Source organism: Hibiscus syriacus, unplaced genomic scaffold (assembly GCF_006381635.1).
Source record: "Hibiscus syriacus cultivar Baekdansim isolate YM2019G1 unplaced genomic scaffold, ASM638163v2 tig00111621_pilon, whole genome shotgun sequence".
NCBI lineage: Eukaryota > Viridiplantae > Streptophyta > Magnoliopsida > Malvales > Malvaceae > Hibiscus > Hibiscus syriacus.
This window is the reverse complement of record NW_024063138.1, coordinates 2,632,368-2,653,800: the sequence shown is the minus strand read 5'-3', so window position 1 is coordinate 2,653,800 and position 21,433 is coordinate 2,632,368. Positions and strand designations below refer to the sequence as shown.

Below are 21,433 nucleotides of genomic sequence, written 5' to 3'. Positions count from 1 at the left end.
GGAGGGTAGGGACCAATTAGGGGGGAATCACTGTCTAAATTTTCGTCACCCCTAAGGCATCAAAGATTTGGCAGACAAATCTTCTTGAATCTCTTTGGATTTCAGTTTTGATGGAATGTGAATTGCCGTACAATGTGTATGCTTTATTTTATTTCATCTCTCTTTGCTTTTATACTTCGGAATATGATAATTTGAAATTTGTGAATTCATAGGAAGGGATGACACATATGCGTGACCAAAATATCCCTTCGACGGTATTACTTTTAAAAAGTGTGGTTAAAAAATAATTTTTAAAATGGCTTTTAATAGTATTTTTATTTACTTAGTTTAAAATTTTGAATGTTTGGGATTTACAGTTAAAAATACTTTTAATACATAATGACAATTTATACATTATATTGTAAAATTTTAGATATTAATCTAAATTATATTTAAATTTATTTATTATATATAATTAATATAATTAACAAATCAATTTTAATTTAAATATATAATTTATATTAATTATTGGAACAAAATATAACTAATATATATATATATATTTTAAAAATATATAAAATTTTAAAGTTCTTTTCTTACAAATGAATGGAGTCCACGTGACAATAAGGAAAGATCACAAATGCTTTCAAATACAATTTGAAAATAGAAAAGTTTTTTCAGTTTACGTTGGTTTAAAAGTACCGTTTTCAACGTATTTATCCTTTTAACTTTAACCATTTGGTATTGCTTCTACTTTCAAAACAAAGTACTTCTCCATAGCAATACCAAGCTAGAATTATGGATTATGGCATCCGATGGCACCTTAAAAAATATCAACATAATTCAAATAAAAAAATGTAACAAATATTTATATAAAATATAATTTATCAAATAATTTTAGTGGCGAAAGAGAATATGTTTTTGACACGCGTCGTTTTCGCGTCAAAATAATTCTTTAATCTCAAAAGAAATATAAAGAAAATATAGCAAGTGGAAAGTAAGAGTCGATATCACATAGACTCTGCAATTTTTGATTCAATTATCTCTTGTTTTTGAATGGTAAAATTTGGATAGGGATGAATTCAAGATTAAAAATAAATAAAAATAAAATATAAAAATAAAGGTGAGATAATAATAAGATAAAATAACGAGATTTTAAAAGACTGTTTGAAAATAAATAAAGAAAAATAATAAATAATAAATAAAATAGTAATTTGAGTTGAAAAGAAGACTTATTGTGAAAAGTAGCCTCAAGCTTTAAGCTTTGACTCAATTTCCTCGAATTATCGAAATATATCTTTATTCCAGGATTCATGCTGGTTACTTGTCTACAAGGACAAATCCTTGTGACTATGTTTTGTATACCGAATACCCAAGTGCAAACTTTAATATCAGTTTGTGAATTGATCTAAGCAACAACAATGTTGTAAATCTAAAACGTTGAGGCTTGAAAAGCTGATGACTTGGATTATGTTGTTTCAAAAAATAACTGGTTTTGATCTCAATTTCCTCTTAGCAAACAATTTTACTAAGTGTATTCTCAGGAAGTTGAATGTGCTTCAATAAGTCAATTCTTCCTCCCACGTTAACCATAACAACATCCAGATCAACATCTACTTTTGGTTTTGAAAATTGTTTTGATTTGAAAATAAGCCCAGAAAACAAATAGAGATATCTGAAGCGATTTAAGTGTCTTACAATTCTCACGTTTGAATTGAGCCATCGCTTTAGCCTTAGGCTTAAAACAAAGTAGCTAAGCATGACAAAAGCCATACTTAGCATGTTTAAAAATAAACTTAAAATAAAATGAAAACATGAAAAGAAAAGAGAAAATTTTATAAAACTATAAAAAAGAAGAGTAAATTATCCGTTGTTGAGAGATGTCTTTTTAGGCTTACCCTGAGAGTGTATTTATGGCCTTAAAAAAATCTTAAAAACAAGATAAAGATAATTCTTAAAATAAAGAAATAAATCCTAATGAAAATACTTAAAACTATTTAAACTAAAGGCTTTAATATACAAAAGGTGCCCAACGTATTCCGTTTTTCTAGTTCAGTGCCCAAGGTTTTTTTCGTTCTAGTTTGGTGCCTAACGTTACATTCTGTAACTCAGAATGGGTCAAGCCGTGACAGACCGTTAGTTTTCTCCGTTAAGTGACACGTGTCACAATCCGATAATTAAAAAAAATCTTTTTAAAATAAATATGAAAAATATTATTATATTTATAAAAAAAACCTTCTTTCTTTTAAATTACAAAAAAGCCCAAATCCTCACACCGAAGCTTACCCACGGCAGCGGATGGCGACTACGACATGACCCGCCGATTGAGTTTTGAGCGGACGACGACGAGGAAGCTAAATATAGTTGCGGTGAGACGAACGGAGGTCCGAGGCGGCCGGAATCGTCCAAAATTCGAGGCGTCAGGGTGGGTTTTCGACGAAACGATTCCGACTGTCATAACCATTTTTTTTATAAACAATTAAATGTTATTTTAAAAAACGATTATGACTTTAATTTAAAAAAAATTGGTAATTTTGGAATCGATTTGAATAAAATTGAAAAAAAGTCGCCATCAACCTTTGGGTTAGGTAGGTCGAATACCTAAAAACGTCTTTTAAAACAATTTTAAGAAAAATCATTTTTAGACAAGATTCGGTCTGCGTTACCAAAGATTTATTTAAATGGATTCGGGAGTCGGTTACGTGCGGGGAAGAGTAAACACCCCCGCAACGCCCAAAATTGGTACTGTGTCGCTTACACATCCTTGTAAATGGTGGAATTTATGAGTCGAATATAAAGTTAAAATGTGATCTATTTATCGAACGTTGATTAATTTGCTTCGAATTAAATAATTAGAGAAAATTCTTTAACTCGAAAAGAAATCTCGAAATTAGCAATCCTCCATCGGGAAAGCTAACTCGACTATTTCTCATCCATAAAGAATATTTCCCTCTTGATAAAATGTGAATCGAATATAAATAAATTGATGTTTGCATACACAAAATAAATTGATTAACTAAAATGTGAATTGAATACAATTAAAAATTTTGAAATTTACATTCACAAAAATAAAGTAAATTGTCATTTAAAATAACACACATTGCATCGTTTGAACAAATTTATTAGCAAAATATACTCGACTTATTTCAAGTTTCTATGTCGTTAAAATGCCGTACCAGATCACACCACTTCGATCAAGTGGTACTTTCCACGCTCATTCTACGCATACATGTTCTTGAAAGTATTCTAATAATATTAACAAATAAATAAAACCAAGGAAATGAGCACGATTAAAAAATAAAATAAAACATGTACGATAACTAAACCAATAATATACGTTCACAAATACTACATTATATAAATATTCATACCTAAAGGACTAAAGTAAACTAAGATGACATTACAAATCCAAATATAAATATAAATCAAATGAACACATAGGATAATTTCGGGGACTAAAATGACAAAACATGAACTTACATGGCTAAAATAGTAAACAGAAAGTTAAAGGAATAAAATAGCATAATCATGAATTTAGGACTAAACTGAAACAAATAGAAACTTAGGGACTACAACAATAATTACAAACAAATCAGAACCCAAGTAGCAAATGTTAAATAATACAAATATTGAAATGGAAAACCCAAAAATGATGATAAAGGATTAAAATGACATAAAGTAAACATATGCTACATTCCATATTTAACACAAAATAACCAACAGTGACCAAAACAAAAATTCATAATTCTGTAGCCAAATTTGAACATCAAAGAAATACACAAAACACAAGATTGGTGACTAAAATGAAACTATTACAAACATTGGGACCAAAGTCAAGTATGACCATAATAATATTACCTTTAATAATGGACTAAATAGATATATATATAACTGCAGAATACAATGTACAAATTTATAAAATATTAGCAACAGAAGATCTAGTGACCAAAATACAAACTATATGAACATGGTATACAAAATACAAAATATATAAACTGTAAGAGTGACCAAAATGTAACATGCATAAATATTAAGGCCAAATTAAAATATCAACAGAAACATAGAGGGCCGAACAGTAATTAAATCAAATAATAAACAGTGACTAATATAAATATTTATAAATTTAATGTTCAAATTCGAATATACACAAAAATGATAACATAAGAAATCAGGACTTAAATAAAACAACTAAAAGTAGATGCCCGAAATAAAAATTCACAAAGTTTCATTCATGGCTAAAATGAGATGTTACAAACCAGGAGGGACCTAAACTATGATTTACCCCCCCAAACCTTGAAGAAACACGCGTAAGTTTACAAAGATGCGAGGACCAAATAGGCTATTTACCCCTTTGATGCTGAAACACGCATACCCTGACCCCTTAAAACGGCGTCGTTTTGGTTCAATTATAACCCAAATAAGGGTTTCGAAACCCTTACCTTCTCATTCTCAGCCGTGCCCCAAAACCAAAGAGGAGAGAACTCTCTCCCTCCCAAACTGTTCTTCCTGTTTCCTCTTGCTTCCTCGCCGTAACAAGAAAACAGAGGCTCCCCGGCCACCGTAACGGTGGCCATGGGGAGCAATCGACCCCTAAAGACCCTCAATTAAAACCCCAAACTTAAATCACCCAAAACCCAAGCCCCTCACTCTAGACCTAAAAACCAGTGGTTACCTTCAACCTCGGTGACCTTGGCTCGGTGAAGACCCCGGCTATGACTGCTTGAAAGGTAACCTTTCGATCCTCTCCCTTTTCCTTTCCTCTGTTTTTTTAAATTTCGAATGCTCTCCCCTTTTGTTTTTTGGTTCCCCGAATACCCCCGTCTCTCGTTCTTCTCTTTGGTCCTTTATCCTTCCTTTTTGCTTGTTGGATTCTGTTGAGATGATGATGTCTAGGAATAGGGGAAATTATGGGTTGTTGATTTAGGTGACCAATTTCCCGATTTACCGGGATTTAGGCATTTTATATTTTAGGGTTTGGATATATATATTTTTTCTGATTTGGGTTGATTTGGGACTGATGGGGTTGCTGTGGTTTACTGTAGATGACGATGGTGGCGGGAACGGCGGCTGGACCATCGGAGTGGAGCGAGACGGGCCGGAACAGTGATGGCGGCGGCGCTGAGGCAGAGAAGGGTCACACGGCGGCTGGAAGGGGATTAGGGTTTGAAACCCTAATATGTTTTAGGGTTTAAAACCCTAATCTGAATTGGGCTTCGGTCTCTGGGCCAAATGGGCTTCGGGTTGTTGGGCCTCTGTAACCTGAATTGGGCTTAGGGATTAGGCCTGCAAAAATTGTAATAATAAATAATAATAAAATAATAAGATAACGATAATAATAATAATAATAATAATAAAATAACGGAAAAAAAACCCGGACAAAAACGGGTGTTTACAGCTGCCCCTCTTTGCACATTCTTGTGTTAACAAGAGGGCAAAGACGACAAGAAAACACGTTTTTGTCTGGTTTTCCTCTTTTTGGTTTGAAAAAAATGGATAGTTTTGTTGGTGGGGACGACACTGTTCATACGTGATGAAGAGTTCTGGCCATCTAAAGGTGATAACACGATTCCTACGTGATGAGGACGGCTGATTATCTAGGGTGACACGGCTCATACGTGATGAGGAGATCGGGTCAGCTGATGACACGGCTCATACGTGATGAAGAGTTCTGGCCATCTAAAGGTGATAACACGGTTCCTACGTGATGAGGACGGCTGGTTATCTATGGTTGACACGGCTCCTACGTGATGAGGAGATCTGGTCAGCTGATGACACGGCTCATACGTGATGAAGAGTTCTGGCCATCTAAAGGTGATAACACGGTTCTTACGTGATGAGGACGGCTGGTTATCTATGGTTGACACGGCTCCTACGTGATGAGGATCTGGTCAGCTGATGACACGGCTCATACGTGATGAAGAGTTCTGGCCATCTAAAGGATTATGGTTTCAAGAGAAACCAAATCAAAGATTTGTTTCAAAAGAAACAAACCCAAAGATGATATTTTTAAAAGCAACTGTCTCAAAAGAGACCAATTCTTTTCAAGGGAAATGACTCAAAGATGATTTAAAGGAAACTGTCTCAAGAAAATTTGTTTTTTAAGGGAAATGTTCTCAAAGATCGGGGTTTCATTGAAAACTATCTCAAATGAGACAAAATTCGTTTTAAGAGAAACGATCTCAAAGATGTTTGCTTTGTTTCAAGGGAAACATACTCAAAGATGGCAAATTTTGTTTCCAAAGAAACAAACTCAAAGATTTTTTCCAAAAGAAACTGTATCAAGAGATAAAACCTTGTTTCCAGAGAAACAAACTCAAAGATGATCTTGTTTTAAGAGAAAATGTTTCAAGAGACAAAATTCGTTTGAAGGGAAACGACTCAAAGATGTCATTGAAAGGAAACTGTCTCATGCGAGACAAAATTTGTTTTAATAGAAACGATATCAAATGGGTATTTTCAAAGAAGTTGTCAAACGATCTCAAAGGTGGGTATTTTCAAAAGAAGTTGTCTCGAGAGACAAAATTTTGTTTCAAAGGAAACAAACTCAAAGATTTTTTCAAAAGAAACAATCTCAAAGATTTTTTTCACAAAATTGTCTCAAGAGAGACAAAACTTTGTTTCAAAGTAAAATAGACTCAAAGATTTTTTTTCAAAAGAAATTGTCTTTAAGAGATAAAATTTTGTTTCAAAAGAAACAGACTCAAATGATGGATCTCATCTTAAGTGAGACCAAATTTGTTTCAAATGAAACAATCTCAAAAGTTAGTTTTTAATTAGAAACTGTCTCAAGAGAGAGACAACATTTGTTTTTAAAGAAATAGACTCAAAGATGATTTTGTTAAGAGAAACAAACTCAAAGATTTTCAAAATGAACACATTCAAAGATTTACTTCAAAAGAAACGGTCTCAAGAGATACAAAATTCATTTTAAGAGAAACAGATTCAAAGATTTTTCCAAAAGAAATTATCTTAAGAGAGATAAAATTTTGTTTCCAAAGAAACAGACTCAAAGATTTTTGTTTCAAAAGAAATTATCTTAAGAGAGAAAAAATTTTGTTTCCAAAGAAACAAACTCAAAGATTTTTTTGTTTCAAAAGAAACAATCTCAAAGATTTTTTTTTTTAAAAAAAACAACTCAAAGATTTTTATTCAAAATGAACAAACTCAAATATTTTTTCAAGAGGAACAAACTCAAAGATTTTTTCACAAAATTGTCTCAAGAGAGACAAAACTTTGTTTCAGACTCAAAGACTTTTCACGAAATTGTCTCAAGAGAGACAAAACTTTGTTTCAAAATAAGTAGACTCAAAGATATTTTTCAAAAGAAACAACTCAAAGATTTTTTTCAAAAGGAACAAACTCAAAGATTTTTTCCAAGAGAAACAAACTCAAATATTTTTAAAAGAAATTGTCTTTAAGAGATAAAAAATCGTTTTTAAAAGATTCAAATATTGTCGATTTTGTTTATATGGAAATAATCTCAAAGGTGTTTTCAAAAGTGCTTATTTTGTTTCAAATAAAACAATTTCATGATTTGTTAAAAGGGGAAACTGTCTCGTGCGAGACAAATCAGCTTTGAAAATCTCAAGTGATATTAATTTTGCTTTAAGTACAACAACCTTGAAATTTTATTATGAGAGAAAATGATGTCTCAAGCGAGACGAATTTGCTTTAAGATATAGTCTCAATGAGACAAAATTTGTTTTTAGAGAAATTGTCTCAAGCGAGACAAAGTTTGTTTTTGAGAAAACGATCTCAAGTGAGATCAACTTTGTTAATGTGAAACAAATTCGAAATTTGGATCTCAAAGGGAAAGGTCTCAAGCGAGCCAAAATTTGTTTTGAAAGAAACAACAATCTAAGGTGAGATTAATTTTGTTTTAAGTGAATCAAATTCAAAATTTGTATCTCAAAGGAAAAAAATGTCTCAAGCGAGACGCAATTTGTTTTAATTCTCAAGATTTGTGGAAAAATGTCTCAAGCGAGACGTAACTTGTTTTAAAGAGAAGGTTGTCTCAAGCGAGACAAAAAAATTTGTTTTTAAGAAAACTATCTCAAGTGAGACGACACTTTATTTTTTTAAAGAAAATAATCTCAATAGCTCAAAATTTATCTATTGATTCCTGCATGTTGAGGAAACATCTTCAGAAGATCTGATTGTTGACTTCAGGAAGCCAAATATGTGGATTGCATTGTTCTTTCAGGTTGAAACACCTGGTTATTTCCGAGCTCTAATTTCCTGAAAAGATCAGAATGATGCAATTTTGACCAACTATCTTGGAAGCTATGATAGATGTCAAGATGAAATTTATTTGATCTTCTTTTATTGAATTTGTCCTCAAGTGAGGAGAAAAATGTCTTTAATACACGATGATAAATGTTTGATACCAATTTTATGTATCAGGTGTATGTATGTATGTGTATGTATGTATATACTTTTCTCGATCTAGAAGGAGAATGATCGCGAGAGTCTATCATTGATTCAACTTGTCCGTATTTCCACCATGGTGTACTCTTGCAAACCTTGACCTGAGACCATTTGTTTGTCCCATCAAATTTGTCCAAAATTAACTTTCTCTTGCCCCAGCTTCGATTCTGAGCTTTGGTGAGATATTTGTTGAATTCTAAGATATGCCTCCAGAGATTATCTTGTTTGAAAATGTTTTTCTTCTTCTTTTATTTTCAAAAGTATGAAAATATCAATTAAAATAATTTTGAAAAATGTTTAATCAAAAGATATGAAATATTGCCCCTTTCAAGGTTTCACAATTGACAAATCATAAAACAAGAGTTCATTGGATATCAAAGAATTAATTACACTTTTAATCCTTCAATAAATTATAGCTATTTGACAAGTGTCAAGATCAACGCTATCTTTGAGAGATGGTTAAGTAAGGGAGGATAAAAAAGTCTCAAGTGGTTATCTTTGATCAAAAGTATAGTGCTCATTTATTTGATGTTCTCTGATCTGATGGAGTAGCTTCTGTACTCAGTTATTGGAAGTGTTCTCTGACTCCCAACTCTCATGTTCTCATTCATGTTGTGTGATGCCTCATCAAGGGATTTGAGCAATCGTCTCCTATGTAATAATCTTCATATTCGAGCCGCCCTTTCAGGTTTTCAACTCAAATCCTCCTTTGGTTTCAAGACGTTACTCAGAATTTTACGTCTTTAACCCCCCCTTTGTTATTTTTCTCTATCATGCATTAAAGATTTTAGAAAACCTCTTGAGTAAAATATTAATCCTGATAGGCGGGATGAAATATGAGGATAGTCTCTTCCGCTTAGAAATCCATGTATGATTAGAAGGGACTTGTAAGGCACGTAATGTAGGTCATGGTTCAGGGTTATGAAAGAAAGGGATAAAAGACCCAAACATGTGTTTTAAGGGTATTTGAAACAAGGATCAATTAACTCTCATGCCTTCGATCTTGTTTTGCTCAATTTGAATCTACTCGCATGTCTTTCTCTTGATGTTTTATGATCTTCGAGTCAAGTGATTCTAGAGTTATTGTGTTTGATTAATCTCACGGTTTGAAGCTCAATGCGTCATTTAAGTCAGGAGACTCTTTGTCTGTGTTCTTTGTCTTCTTTTGTTCTTTGCTTTTTCTTTGATTTTTGCTTTGATTTTCTCTTTGCTTTTTGTTTTTTTCTTTGGTTTGATCTTTGCACTCTGCGTCTGGTTCACCTTTCGGTATCTCATTTGGATCAATTTTCTTCACTCAGATTTCCTTCACATTGCCCCCCAGTGTGGAGGGTGATCCTTGGTTAGGGTTGAATCAAAAGAAAATATCATTCAGGCTCAAAGGGGACACAAGGGATATATTTTCTCCTTTTGTGAAGGGATAAAGAAAGAAAGCCGTTCATCATCTCATACACAGAAGTCCTTGCAGAAGAGATATCCCTAGGGGGATAGATTTTCAGGATTAATTTTTATTTAAATGAAAATAGTAATTAATGCATGATAGAATTATTTTGAATGAATTCTATTTTTTTCTCTTCGCTTCTTGCTCTCAACATGTCTCAATTGCTCATGCTCGTCTTCAGAAAATTGATGCGAGATGCCCCACACTGTGTCTTCTTCGTAGGAAGGTTTATGTTCAAGTGAACATCTTGTAATCAATGTCTGTAGGTTTTATTGGTAGAAAATGTTGGTTTTGCGTCTAAGAAGACGATGATGGCTTTATTGGCTCAAAGACAGGTATGGGTATGACTTTTGTGTCTCAAAAAAAATGCAGTGTTTCAAGGTGGAAAGAATGTTTCAAGGTCTCAAAGAGAGGGAATGTTTCAAGGTCTAAAAGAATATTTCAAGGTCTCAAAGAGATAGAATGTCAAAAATTGGTTATTTGGTAGTGACCAGGAATTATTTCAGGTAAAAAATCGAGAGATTTTATTTTGGGTTTAGACGGGATAAGATAGGTCCAATCTTGGCATATGTCAAAGATCTATAATTCTTGAAGAATTAAGAGAATATGTAATTCATTTGATATTCAAAGACTCAAGATTAAAATTTGTTCCATTCAACCTTAAAGGTAGTAAAATTCAAGTATTAAGATTAAAATATTTATGCAAATATAAAGAGATAACAAAACGAGTTCAAACAAACAATCTCTCAGTTCAAGTGTTAGAAGCAATGCCCCAATTTTCTTCAATTGTACATGCCCTCAAGTTCTGGACCTTGATCTTCAGTGTCTTACAATTTTCAGCGGAATGACTGAAGCTTCCTATGTTGTAGTTGTACCCGAGATCAACATCATGGACTTCCAGGAATGGGGACTCTTTTCTCGAACCATCCTGGAAGACTCAATCGAACAAGCTTCTATCGTGTTGATTTCAGCTTCTTGTTTATATTCTCAATATGGTCACGTGATCAGGATTACTTCCACTGACTTCTCCACAAATTGATCTCATGTTTTTATGAATGATGCATATGAAAATGCTTAAAAATAAAAATATATGCAAAATAAAAAATGCAATGCAGATGGAAAATGTTGACCCCATCGATGAATATCATAGAATAGTCTTCACCAGAAATAAAAGTTTTCATATTACAAGACAATCCAATTTACAAACATGTCTTCGCTTAGATGGTGAGCCTGGAATGGATCACTGCTTCATCTCGGATCTTCGTCCTCAATAATGATGCCCCTCTAGCACTCTGTAATCTGACTCCGTTAATGCCTCGGTGGTAGTGAGGTCGGTGTGTCGCTCTTTGATAACTAGCGATGAAATGATTGTAGATAAGACTCCACTGCTAGATTACTCCTTGAATCAGTGGATCATCATCTCAGTATTGAATGATGCACGATCTTCGAGCTCACTGCTTCGTCTCGGATCTTTGTACTTGGAACCGATGCCCCTCATGCTCTGTAAACTAACTCCATCAATACCTCGTCTATGCTGAAGTTTGTGCTTCACTCCCTGATGGTCAACGATGGAATAATTGTGGATGAGAATCTACTGCTGGATTACTCCTTAGATCAGTGAATTATCATATCAGTCTCGAATGATGCACGATCTTCGAGAAAATCTCATTCTTGTACTCTGGACTTCTTTTTAGCCCTCGATGCATGTCTGTGTATGCGATCGCTTGATTGAAACTTTATCTCTTCTTGCGAAGATTTTCTCATGGATATCCCCTTGCGGATCAATATTTTCGCATTATATTATGTCGATGCAATGCAATGCAAAGAAGGATGAAAACGACACAAACAAATAAATAAGTTAGTGTGCAAAAACAAAAGAGAAAAACGAGTTAGTACATGTAAAATAATTTATACGGATAAAAATGTTAGTCAGAGATGAATATACCACCTACCCCGTCATGATATCTACCCACACATGCTTTCAATTAAATAACAATCCTACCCGGACATGCTATCTACCCAAAAGTGATTTAATTTCAAGAAAATACTAACCGCATGGTATCTAGTTTGCATGCTTTTATTCTAAAAGAATAAATATATTCTACAAACTTAAAACAAAAGGTAAGGGTTTAGAAATATTCCTCCTTTGTGTACACCTATTTTGGGTACCTACTGACGGACAAAGGTTCGGTATGACTATACCTAGGGTGATCGTTCGACGGTTCACTATATGCTTGGTTTCGGCTCTAACGGGAAAAAGGGTACTCGAATTGTCCTTGAGTCGGTGCCCCCTTGGGCTACCAGACCCTATCCTCACCCATTACAGGTTTCGAGCGGAACGAGTTCAATTCGAGGGGATTCACTGCCTTATACCCATACGAGGAATAAATCCCTACGAAGGTATAAGGTATGTATCCCACGAGTTAATTGCTAAAACTCATACGAAGAATAAATTCTTACGAGAGTAAAGCATTCACCTCAACTAATTTGGATCGAAGCTCGTGTCTAGAGCTTATGTTATGCCAATGCGAGTGATGTGTGTGAGGAGGAACATACCTACCTTCGACCCAAAAGGAAAACAAAACACGGAAAAGATGATAAAATCTTGATAAAGCTGAAAGCCAAAAATAAAATGTTAGTATGCCAAAAACGAAGCAATTAAAAATTTCAATAAACGGATCATAAGTTAACTATGTACTAGAAATCATAATTTCCACCAAGACGACAATGTGTAAGCGACATACAGCTTGACTCTCTAAAAAAAGTCCCCAGCAGAGTCGCCAAGCTGTCATAACCATTTTTTTTATAAACAATTAAATGTTATTTTAAAAAACGATTATGACTTTAATTTAAAAAAAATTGGTAATTTTGGAATCGATTTGAATAAAATTGAAAAAAAGTCGCCATCAACCTTTGGGTTAGGTAGGTCGAATACCTAAAAACGTCTTTTAAAACAATTTTAAGAAAAATCATTTTTAGACAAGATTCGGTCTGCGTTACCAAAGATTTATTTAAATGGATTCGGGAGTCGGTTACGTGCGGGGAAGAGTAAACACCCCCGCAATGCCCAAAATTGGTACTGTCGCTTACACATCCTTGTAAATGGTGGAATTTATGAGTCGAATATAAAGTTAAAATGTGATCTATTTATCGAACGTTGATTAATTTGCTTCGAATTAAATAATTAGAGAAAATTCTTTAACTCGAAAAGAAATCTCGAAATTAGCAATCCTCCATCGGGAAAGCTAACTCGACTATTTCTCATCCATAAAGAATTTCCCTCTTGATAAAATGTGAATCGAATATAAATAAAATTGATGTTTGCATACAACAAAATAAATTGATTAACTAAAATGTGAATTGAATACAAATTAAAAATTTTGAAATTTACATTCACATAAAATAAAGTAATTGTCATTTAAAATAACACACATTGCATCGTTTGAACAAATTTATTAGCAAAATATACTCGCTTATTTCAAGTTTCTATGTCGTTAAAATGCCGTACCAGATCACACCACTTCGATCAAGTGGTACTTTCCACGCTCATTCTACGCATACATGTTCTTGAAAGTATTAATAATATTAACAATAAATAAAACCAAGGAAATGAGCACGATTAAAAAATAAAATAAAACATGTACGATAACTAGAACCAATAATATATACGTTCACAAATAACATTATATAAAATATTCATACCTAAAGGACTAAAGTCAAACTAAGATGACATTACAAATCCAAATATAAATATAAATCAATGAACATGGATAATTTCGGGGACTAAAATGACAAAACATGAACTTACATGGCTAAATAGTAAAACAGAAAGTTAAAGGAATAAAATAGCATAATCATGAATTTAGGACTAAACTGAAACCAATAGAAACTTAGGGACTACAACAATAATTACAAACAATCAGAACCCAAGTAGCAAATGTTAAATAATACAAATATTGAAATGGAATAACCCAAAAATGATGATAAAGGATTAAAATGACATAAAGTAAACATACATGCTACATTCCATATTTACACAAATAACCAACAGTGACCAAAACAAAAATTCATAAATTCTGTAGCCAAATTTGAACATCAAAGAAAATACACAAAACACAAGATTGGTGACTAAAATGAAACTATTACAAACATTGGGACCAAGTCAAGTATGACCATAATAATATTACCTTAATAATGGGACTAAAATAAGATATATATATAACTGCAGAATACAATGTACAAATTTATAAAATATTAGCAACAGAAGATCTAGTGACCAAAATACAAACTATATAACATGGTATACAAAATACAAAATATATAAACTGTAAGAGTGACCAAAATGTACATGCATAAATATTAAGGCCAAATTAAAATATCAACAGAAACATAGAGGGCCGAACAGTAATTAAATCAAATAACAGTGACTAATATAAAATATTTATAAATTTAATGTTCAAATTCGAATATACACAAAAATGATACATATAAGAAATCAGGACTTAAATAAAACAACTAAAAGTAGATGCCCGAAATAAAAATTCACAAAGTTTCATTCATGGCTAAAATGAGATGTTACAAACCAGGAGGGACCTAACTATGATTTACCCCCCAAACCTTGAAGAAACGCGTAAGTTTACAAAGATGCGAGGACCAAATAGGCTATTTACCCCTTTGATGCTGAAACGCATACCCTGACCCCTTAAAACGGCGTCGTTGTGGTTCAATTATAACCCAAAATAAGGGTTTCGAAACCCTTACCTTTCTCATTCTCAGCCGTGCCCCAAAACCAAAGAGGAGAGAACTCTCTCCCTCCCAACTGTTCTTCCTGTTCCTCTTGCTTCCTCGCCGTAACAAGAAAACAGAGGCTCCCCGGCCACCGTAACGGTGGCCATGGGGAGCAAATCGACCCCTAAAGACCCTCAAATTAAACCCCAAACTTAAATCACCAAAACCCAAGCCCCTCACTCTAGACCTAAAACCAGTGGTTACCTTCAAACCTCGGTGACCTTGGCGTGAAGACCCCGGCTATGACTGCTTGAAAGGTAACCTTTCGATCCTCTCCCTTTTCCTTTCTCTGTTTTTTTTAAATTTCGAATGCTCTCCCCTTTTGTTTTTTGGTTCCCCGAATACCCCCCGTCTCTCGTTCTTCTCTTTGGTCCTTTATCCTTCCTTTTTGCTTGTTGGATTCTGTTGAGATGATGATGTCTAGGAATAGGGGAAATTATGGGTTGTTGATTTAGGGTGACCAATTTCCCGATTTACCGGGATTTAGGCATTTTTATTTTAGGGTTTGGATATATATATATTTTTTCTGATTTGGGTTGATTTGGACTGATGGGGTTGCTGTGGTTTACTGTAGATGACGATGGTGGCGCGGGAACGGCGGCTGGACCATCGGAGTGGAGCGAGACGGGCCGGAACAGTGATGGCGGCGGCGCTGAGGCAGAGAAGGGTCACACGGCGGCTGGAAGGGATTAGGGTTTGAAACCCTAATATGTTTTAGGTTTAAAACCCTAATCTGAATTGGGCTTCGGGTCTCTGGGCCAATGGGCTTCGGGTTGTTGGGCCTCTGTAACCTGAATTGGGCTTAGGGATTAGGCCTGCAAAAATTGTAATAATAAATAATAATAAAATAATAAGATAACGATAATATAATATAATAATAAAAATAACGGAAAAAAAACCCGGACAAAAACGGGTGTTTACACCGACAATTGGCGATGACTATCCACGAATTGTTTTGGGGGTTTTGATCATGGTGGCGAGGCGCTTCGATTGGCCTAGGCGGTGACTGGAACGGACGAGCGACGGTGGTGATCGACGTGAGTTTAGGGGTTGAAATGAAGGTTTTTAAAGTTTGGGATTATTTCTTTATTTAATCATTTTCATACCCAATCTCTTGATTTAATCACGTTGGAACGCTCTTTCTCCATCTAACCACTCAGCTGGTGACTTTGCCATGGACGCGGGTAACCCAGGAAGCCTTTGAAGTCCTTCTCAACGCTGGTAATCCGTTACTTTGTTTAACTCTTTACATGAAGTTTAATATCAAGAGATTTAGAAAGCTGAATAATTCATTAAATTTAGTAATTGAAACCAGTTACAGCAAAAAGGTTACCCATTGTTTCTAAAGGAACGACAGGGGAGATTCAAACAGCGAATTTATATGATGTGTTGACAAATAAGTGTCTGTAATTGAATAGGAATTCAACCCAATCGAAGCGCATCGCCTTCATGATAAAACTCCCCAAAATAATTCGTGGATAGTCATCGCCATTTGCCGAATCGTTTCATCGAAAACTCACCCGACGTCTCGGATTTTGGACGATTCCGGCCACCTCGGACCTCTATTCGCTTCACCGTCACTATATTTAGCTTCCTCGTCGCCGTCCGCTCAATATCCAACCGGTGGATCACGTCGTAGTCGCCGTCCGCCACCGTGAATAAGCTTCGGCGTGAGGATTTAGGTTTTTTTGTAATTTAAAAGAAATAAGGGCTTTTTATAAATATAATAATATTTGTAATATTTATTTTAAAAAGATTTTTAAAATTATCAGATTGTGACACGTGTAATTTAACAGAGAAAACTAACGGTCCGTTACGACATGACCATTCTGAGTTACGGAATATAACGTTAAACACCAAACTGTAACGAAATAAACCTTAAGCACTAAATTAGAAAAATGGGCATACGTTGGACACCTTTTATATATTAAAGCCTAAACTAAAATACCTAAATCAAAGATAAGATAAAATAATATTTAAATTAATATCCTAAAACATGAGTTTAATTTAAATTTGAATACAGAAACGTGTGTAGGTGATTCATTCGTTCTTCTAGAAGCGCTGATTGGACCTTCTAGAAGGTGGTGATGTCATCGCCACGTCAGATGATCATGCCCAAAGTCATGCATACTAATTCAACTTTGATTCCGAAAAAAAAAACTACAGAATTCTGTCATTTGAGTGCAATTCTCAGAATCTAGTGCCTGCACAGAAAATGAATCAAACGAACAAATAAACCACAAAAATCAATGATTAAAGAGCAATTTAAAAGCGAAATATTAATCAAATATTCGCGTATCAATTTTTGAATTTGAATAACGATGTTCGTTGACAATTATCGATCGGTGTTGGTGGGAGAGAAGTGTTGATTGAAGCTGCCCATTAACATGCGAAAGCCAACTTGGTTTGCTTAAACAAAGGGATAAATTTGGACTAATAAACAACTTAGATTCGAATAAGAACCCCAAATGTGCTCTCCGTTTACTTTAAAGAGACATCAATTACAAACAAATTTTGTTTTTATCTGATTATAAAATTGAACAATATAGTAATGATGGAAGATTAAAAAAGAAGATGCTTTCATTCTTCCTTCAAATTTGATTAACAATTCTTAATTTATTGCCTTTTTGTCTGCTTGGTTTCTTAGTAACCGATAAGGGAAAGCGGAAGATATCTTCAACAATATTTATCTCGTCTTTCTTTGTTTGGACGATTCAAGTCATTTTTTCGTCACATAAAATTTAGATTAGACGTGGCTCTTCCGGTCACAAGTACAGGTCACTCGGACATACTTATGATTAAATTGTGATTAACATAAAAATTTACAGATTACACACTAAAGTAACGGTGATAGAATTTAAACTTAATTTTGAAATTCCTGAATTTCAACTAATTGAATTAATAGTCGTTAGCCTATCCAATCATATTTTAGGGAAACTATTTTTTTTAACGTCTTATTTTCAAGTTGTTGTGTTGTGTTGTGTCTTATCTGAAAAGGTACACATATAAAATAATGCAAATTGTTCGTGGAATTCCCTTTCCAAAAATCCATTTCAATTCCGTTATAGTGTGAATATCCAGTTTATATTAAGCGTATTTAATTATATATTGATTGGCTAGCTAGGCTAGCTAGTCTAGTCGAAATGTTTAATTCAATTTATTAGTTTTCAATTAAATATATATATATATATATACTTACTTTTTCCAAATAAACTTTCAAAAAATAAAATAAATCACCACTTTTGATGATGATATGAACGTTGATCGTATCAAGGTATGAGTAATTTATAATGATTTGAACCTTAAAGTCCATTAAATTGCGAAATCCAAAGTGAATATTAATCTACTTGATTATCCTGTATTTATTCTACGTCTTGACTTTCGACTTTACAGGCAGAGCTCCGGGCCGGATTTAATGGCATCAAGAAAACTTGAAAAAAGAAGCGAAATTGTTACCAAGAAGCATTAGTCTCACATGAACTCAGCAATTGTTCCAAATAATCAGCTCCTAAATCCTCCAACACCACCAAATTCTGTTGTTGCTTGGCCTGGCAGCCTCCGTTTGTTTTCCTTTGCTTTTGTTCTTCGATCTCTTCCTTAAACAGTGCTCTTCTTGAGCGCCACCACCGGCGAGCAGCCTTCCTCGCATCGATACATGATGTCCTGGAGCGATTCCCTCACCACTTCCTCCGGGAAATTGAGTGTAGCCAATGACCCTCTCATCGAGAATGCCGCTTGGTCGTAGGCAATCGCCGCCGCTTCGGCGCTGTTGAATGTCCCCAGCCACACCCTGACGCCATTCCTCGTCGAGTCTCGGATCTCCGCGCGTATTTCCCCCACGGCCTCTTCCTCACTCCTCGGTAACTCTTCTCTTCTTGACGCTGTTGGTGGAGCTGGACTCGGACGATTCTTTGGGCTCACCGGCAAATGAATCAATCCAATCATTTCGTCAGCGTCGTTGAAGTTGAAAGGAATTGAAATATCGTAATCAAGGCCGAACGATGATTCCGGGAAGAACTCTGAAGTGGTTGAGTACTGAAAAAACTGGGTTCCTCCATTTTGTTGGTATTTCAAGTTCTTGCTAGAGTTTCTGGGTTCTGTTTTGGTGTTAGCAACATCTGGAACTACTTTTGGCCCTTTATATACCAAAACAGAAGGCGGATTTTGAACAATAATTTCTCTCTGTCATTTTGTTTTCAAATTAGAATATAGGACCCAAAAAAGATGAAAACAAAGTTGATCACGCACGTGAGTCAACAGTGACGTACGGCGGCGGCGGTGGCCCATAATTCGTAAGCGAGGATGTCTACTGCCATGTCAGCAGCACACTGCGGCTTCCTTAACCCACGTGGCGCCCATTTGTCTATACAACGTGGCACGGAATTTACTGTTTATTAGGAAGAGCTTTGCAGTTATGTACGAGAAAGTGATCCTGATCGTGTAAATTCATTTCACATTTCTTCATGTAAACTGATTTTCTTCCTTACGTGCATAATCAAACTAATTAAAACATCAATCACTTGTACAATTTGGGCACATTCACAATGACAGATCCCGTGATCTAAAATTTTAATTTTATTCTTTTAAAAATAGTGAGTATATAAATTTTTTTATTTTTTTTTCAATACGTTAAACTAAATTTTCTCAAAATAATAGGATGCACTTTTGACTTAAACCCTACGGGAGCTTAGTTGCATCCGCCCCAGCATAAAAAAAATCACTCCATTTGAAATAAATTAAAACAAAAATATCGAAAGATTAAGTTTCATCATATTTATTGATAACATTTAATGTGCATGAAAAAGAAAGGATAAAAAACAAGCACCGTCCGATTAGTGAATCATCGGTACTATGCAACGCCAGGCGCCGTGCTTCCGTCGCTGTTGTAGTGAGGATGAATCGGTCTAGGTTCAGCCCTTCTTGAAAACTTTCAACGAGTTTGGATAAATTGCTTGAAATTTAGCAAGTCCTACCAGAGAGGAAACATGGTAGATGTTGACCCCTTTCACTTACGGTGATAGTACTCCGTTAAAATTCAGATTTGGGTCACTCTTTTTGTTAAATTAGAATTTGCTCATCATATTTAGTTTCAATTAATTTATCCCTCTATTTTATAATATCATTTCTTTTAACTATTCCAGTTACAATATCAATGTGTTTTCTTTCTTTCTTTCTTTTTAAAAAAAAATCAGATCTTCTAATTCATCATGTTACCATGATTTCTTTTTCAAAATGGGATGTTCTTAAGATAAAAGTTATGTTGCATTTTAATTTCGATCATAGTATTATTAAGTGAAATTAAGTGTTTTTCGATATAAAATGATTGTAAAATAAAGATATGTTCGTAGAATGTGCAGTGAATCTATCAATTAAACGAAAATGATCACATATAAGGTAGGGTCAAATTTTCTTTAGTGTCTTTATACTATTGCATTAAGAATCATATTTAATATCAATAATTTCAGTGGTCAAGAGAGTGTTATTCTTCTTAGAGAGTTTGAGTTCGAGCAAATGCGTTTATAAGGAGTGTGTATTGTCAATGATTAGAAAGATTCTGAATAAATATCTTATAATCACTCCAGACCAAGGATTTAAATAGCGGTTCACGACCACAATAGCTAGCACCCTCGATATAACGGTAGCGGTAGGGATGGCAAAAAAAACTGAACCCGTTGGAAAAAAACCGAAAACGAATTAAACGAAAGATTCTGAATAAATATCTTATAATCACTCCAGACCAAGGATTTAAATAGCGGTTCACGACACAATAGCTAGCACCCTCGATATACGGTAGCGGTAGGGATGGCAAAAAAAATGAACCCGTTGGAAAAAAACCGAAAACGAATTAAACGGGTTGGGTTCGGGGATGATAAACGAGGACGGGGATAGGGAAAAACCGAATTTTTTAAACGGAGACGGGTTTGGTAATCTCCGCCCGATTACCCAAATACCCTGCCCGATACATAGTAAAAATAATTATTATATATATAATATAATAATTTAATTTAAATTAAAAATATATATATAAAGGAGATTAATATTAGGAGAACACATATTAACCTACTCGTCACTTTCCCTGCAACTGCTCTCAAGTCTTGCTCGCCGATCTTCACCTTCCTGCTCTGTTGCTGGTGACTTCACTTCGTCGGCCAATCCTTTAATTAAACCGTTTATGCTAAGCGGGGATACCCTTTTCCCGCGGTTTTCCCCGATTACCTGATGGGGATCCCGTTTAAATCCCCTCGATTTTTTAAACGGTGACGGGTAGGGTTTTTTAAACGGGGACGGGAGACTAATCCTCGGCCCGAAACCGCCCGTTTCCATCCCTAGATAGCGGTGCCCTCCGCGACCGTATTATATGACCGCGATACCCGCAATAGCACCCGCTATGTCCGCAATCGCTAAACTTACACCCAACCGAAAACACAATCACAATCTCTATTCGAATCCCTGCTCCAGACTATTAAACTAATAGATTAAAAAACAATTGCATATGACGACTATGAAAGTAAACTAGTCCCCTCGATAGTTGGAAGATCATTTTATAATTTTAATAGTTGAAAACTATTTTATAATCGGAGGATTTATTCAATTTACTCATTATAATAACAGTTTGAAAGAATAAGGATAATTTTCTTACCTGGTAAAGTATCCTGATGAAGCGTTAGTTATCATCTCTACTTATATAAATCGAACTTACAAGTTAATTGGATACCAGTTTGATTGAAAAAAATAAAAATTATTTAAAATAAATAAAATATTATTCATATTTTTATTTAAGACTAAGATAAAATTAAAAAA

General features: G+C 34.5%; 1 pseudogene; it reads right to left on the bottom strand.

Moving 5' to 3' along the window:
- Window positions 1-18,036: 18,036 nt before the first annotated feature.
- LOC120165928 lies at window positions 18,037-18,690 on the bottom strand (annotated as a pseudogene).
- Between the last annotated feature and the right edge of the window lie 2,743 nt (window positions 18,691-21,433).